The sequence below is a fragment of the Physeter macrocephalus genome, chromosome 19 (assembly GCF_002837175.3).
Source record: "Physeter macrocephalus isolate SW-GA chromosome 19, ASM283717v5, whole genome shotgun sequence".
Classification (NCBI taxonomy): domain Eukaryota; kingdom Metazoa; phylum Chordata; class Mammalia; order Artiodactyla; family Physeteridae; genus Physeter; species Physeter macrocephalus.
In genome coordinates this window covers 71,764,345-71,769,051 of record NC_041232.1, presented here as the reverse complement: position 1 = coordinate 71,769,051, position 4,707 = coordinate 71,764,345, and the positions used below count along the sequence as shown (strand labels likewise).

At 46.0% G+C, this 4,707-nt stretch overlaps 1 protein-coding gene across 12 annotated transcripts in view; it reads right to left on the bottom strand.

Annotated features, from left to right (window-relative positions):
• NEDD4L (NEDD4 like E3 ubiquitin protein ligase) overlaps positions 1-4,707 on the bottom strand; it is a 347,561-nt gene that overhangs the window by 75,739 nt on the left and 267,115 nt on the right. The window lies entirely within an intron of this gene.

Genomic DNA, 4,707 nt, shown 5'->3' with positions numbered 1-4,707 from the left:
CCATGGCCGCTGAGCCTGCGCGTCCGGAGCCTGTGCTCCGCAACGGGAGAGGCCACAACGGTGAGAGGCCCGCGTACCACCAAAAAAAAAAAAAAAATACTATGTGCAGTAAAACTTCAAATACCTAGACTCTTTAATTAAACACAATGAAAAACATTTACTTCTGTAGCAAGAGAGACAAACCACAAAATGATTTATTATGTATCAGAAGGGTATGTGTGTGTATATGCATTTATATTTGTAACATTATCTGTTTATGTCACTCTCTGCTTTAAACTCACGATGGCTTCCTATTCTGCTTATAATATGCTGAAAATTCTTTCCTATGGACCTATAAGGTTAAACATGATGTTGTTCTTAATTACCTATAACCTCACTGTGAACCAGTCTCTCCACTGACCCCATACTCCACCCGTCCTGACCTCCTCTGTCCCGCATGCACATCTCATCTAATCCTGCCCTGGCAGGTACTTCTGCTGAACAGCTCCGCCTCCAGATGGCCACGGCGGTCTCCACTTTGTCATCCAGGTCTGGGATCCCAAGTCACATCTTCAGACACCACATCCTAAATCGCCACCATAGCCTCCCTTTATTATCCTCTGTCACAACATCCTGATTTATACCCCCCTTTTCACCATCTGAAATTATCTTGCTCATTTATTTATTAACTAGTTTATTAACATCCATCACCTGTAGAATATAACCTCATGAGATCAGAGACTTGGATTTGCTCGCCACTGTATTCTTAGTGCCAAGAGCATTGCCTGACACAAAGTAAGTACCTGTACAAGTAGCTGATTAACCCACCTGATCTACAGTAAAGTACCGAGGCCACAAAAATTCACCATCACTCAAGAAAGTCAGTTGTATTCTCTAGACTTTTTTCTAAATTCAGACACACACAAAAAAATCAGAGAACTTACCGGGACTCTAAAAATGGAACTGTCCATACACTACATAGTTTAAATGACAGACACCACACAAATCAAGAGGCAGACGTCCTAGGTCTGTGTCTTGGCTTTGCTACCTACAGAGCCATGTGGCCAAGGACAAGTTCCTTAGCTCTCTGTGCCTCAGTGTCCTCATCTATAGAGTAGGGCAGCGACAGGATCTTACAGAGTTGTGACGATTAAACCAATCATTTGAGCTGGTATCAATACACAGCAAGTTCTCACAAGGGTTCCTGGCACACTTAACAAGTGTTGGCCAGTGTCATCATCAGCCAATTCTACATTTTCATGTCACTTCTGAGCACTGCCAGCTCAACACTCTGCAAAAAGGCAGGGCATTAAAAAATGAAAATTCACCTCCATGGAAATTCTCCAGGGTGAACAAGATGGTGATCTTGCAGATAACCACAGGATTCTTCCCGGCACTACTCAGGCTCCTGCTGGATCCTATTCCCTGGAGAAAAGCCCCGGGGAGACTCCCAGGACAGCACTGAGATGGTAGAAAGGCATCTCAAACAGGTTGATGCTAAGAGTATTACTGGCCAAAATAGATGCTGCAACCTCCTGTCCCGGGCCGTGAGCATTCAAAAGAAAATCTTCTGGTTACACAGCAATTTCGTCTTAAAAAGATTTGTTGCTTTCAACAGAACTGCAGTTACTTTGACATATATGTAATGAGGTAAATAACTTTGTGGGCAAGTGGAAGGGAGTGGCCTTATCAGGACCTGAGACTCAAAACAGGGATGCAACAGCTAAAAGCAGCCAGGCCTTAGACTGAGCCCCCCTGCCCCCTCGGCCCTTGACTGCACCACAGATCAAGGCTGAAGACCCAAGGTCTGGTCAAGCCTTCTGATCACTGGGCAAGTCACCTCCCTCTCTGGACCCAGGTGTCCTCACCTGTAAAATACAGGGAGTGGATAAATGGCCTTTAAAGTCCCTCTAAGGTCTATGATACTGAATTCTGTACACGTGAGAGGGAACCATTACCCTGGTACCAGCCGGAATTACAAATGGGGTGTTCATCATCTGAGTTACCTTCAAGCACAATTAAGGTGCCAAATAATATCACCACCACCCCAAAAATGCCTCACTGTAGGAAAACTGAAATTCAAGTTAACCCTGGTTGCCTTGAGTGGCACTTGACTAAAATATAGGAGAGGGCTTCCCTGGTGGCGCAGTGGTTGAGAGTCCGCCTGCTGATGCAGGGGATACGGGTTCGTGCCCCGGTCTGGGAGGATCCCACATGCCGCGGAGCGGCTGGGCCCGTGAGCCATGGCCGCTGAGCCTGCGCATCCGGAGCCTGTGCTCCGCAACGGGAGAGGCCACAGCAGTGAGAGGCCCGCGTACTGGAAAAAAAAAAAACAAAAACGCAGTGAGAGGCCCGCGTACCGCAAAAAAAAAAATAAATAAATAAAATAAAATAAAATATAGGAGAAATGAATGTTTATAAAATAGCTCTCTCAACCCCAGCGTGCTTCCCATAGATACAGAGATTTTGCATCTGGTAGGGGTAACGCGCTGGGACTCAAAGGGCAGGGGAGACACAACTGACGGATGAGGCAAGGAGAGTTTCCGAGGCATAAAAGGCAAACATCCGCCAGAAATGTCATTCTGTTGTTAATACAAGTCTTGGAGTTATTTTTGTCTCTAATTATGAAAGACAAGTCATAAAATCCTGTATGAACTTCTGGGCAATGACACACAGGATTTAACAGACAGATGTAAAAATGCTAGTGTTCTTTAAAAAAAATCAGTAAGAATAGGACAGTTACAGGGACTTCACCCGTGGTACAGTGGTTAGGATTCCATGCTTCCACTGCAGGGGCACAGGTTTGATCCCTGGTCGGGGAACTAAGATCCTGCGTGCCGCGCGGCACGGCCAAAAACAGAGTAGATCCTGAAATAGGAAAAGAAAATGCTACAAGAACAGGACAGTTACAGCTAAGTTCACTTCTGGTGCCACACTGTAAAAGAATAAAATAGAGGAGCTCAGTTTGAGCTGCACTACAGACGTCAGGCTGGTAGGACTACCTTGCTTAAAATACAGTCTCCACCTCCTCTCTCCTCCACGTGCCTCCAAGCTCGTCTCATTGCCCAAGTCTCCCAGGTAACCACGTATGTCATCACAGTCGCCGTGCCTCTGCGTGCAGCCAAGGTGCTGTTTCACAGAGCTGGACGGAAACTTGGTATCATCTATGTGTATGCCCTCATTTTATAGGTGAGAAAAACAGAGGCCCCAAAAGGACTGCTAACTTATTAAGGTTACCACGGCAACCTGCCCATCTCCAAGCTCGAAGTCAACTATTCCTGAGAGATCTTTTAAAGCCTGACATTTGGAGACTTCCGTGAATATGAATCTATGTCTTCTTAATTCTCAGATCTGCATAAAAGGTCAGATGACTAACCTTATTTACTCTCCGTCTTCCATCCTCGTCTTTTACTCACTCCCACCCATACTCAATAATAAATAAAATGGAAAAAAATATTAACGACGGGTGGCATATTTGGAATAGAAGCAAAGGAAAGAGATTCCTACCATTCTAAATTCCTTGGGTCCAATTTCCTATCCTTTTTCTTCCACAAATAAAACTGGGAGAACTGGTCTGAGAGCCAAGAAAGAAAGTGAATGACAAGTCAAAATTATTTTCTTTCATCTGGAAGCATCTGATAAAGCACCGAGGAATCCATGATCAAAGGGGGAAAAAGAAGTTTCTTTTCTTTCTCATTATCACTCTTTACTCTTTCCTGTTTAAGGGACAAAAACCTAGCCAACGCTGGCCTCCCCGGTAATCGAGGTAGTGAGGCTCTAACACGCAGAGCACACCCCAGCTTCACACAACCCTCCTGGCCCCGTCCCTCTGTTTCAAGTGGCCTCCTTCACTCGTCTCCCTGGCAGAACTCCAACCCACACTGTCCCAATGCTCACAAGGGCACACAATTATCCAGAGACCCAACAGTCGGCAGTGGGCCGAGGAGGACCCGTGGTGCCCCAGTCTGAGATGTTCAAGTGCCCTGACCCTCTGGCTCTTCCTGGTAGGCTTCTCGGGATCAGGGAATTTATAGCTGCAAGTAAGGACAGCTTAGGAGAGCCATTCCTAAGAATTTAAAAGCATGGTTTTATATTGCAAATGCCACTTTCCACCAGCAGCTGCACCCAGAGGCCTCTAGGACTGCAGCAAGGGAAGAAGGTTCTTTAGCGAACATCAGTTACTAAGTCTAAACTATGTTTTTCAAAAAGCACACCAAAAACCCACAAAGTAGGGTATTTAAATGATTAAAAATAATTTCCTAACAATCGTGAGAGGTTACATTAACCTCAGTTTTGTGGTCTTGAATCTTCTCCACCAAGTTCCTGATTTAGAAAAGAGCTTCATTCAAATGTTGCAACTTCTTAGACCAGAATCAAGGCAGAGATGACTCTTTTCTAAAGGAAGAAAGGTTCGTGCTATCTTGGGGCAACAAGATAAAGCTTAAAATGCCTTGCAGTAAATAAGTGTGTATATATGTCAAGACGGAAGTGTATGCAATTAGGTATTTTGCTAATACAGATTTTAAAAATAGTAACAGGGCTTCCCTGGTGGCGCAGTGGTTGGGAGTCCGCCTGCCGATGCAGGGGACGCGGGTTCGTGCCCCGGTCCGGGAAGATCCCACGTGCCGCGGAGCGGCTGGGCCCGTGAGCCATGGCCGCTGAGCCTGCGCGTCCGGAGCCTGTGCTCCGCAACGGGAGAGGCCACAGCAGTGAGAGGCCCGCGTACCG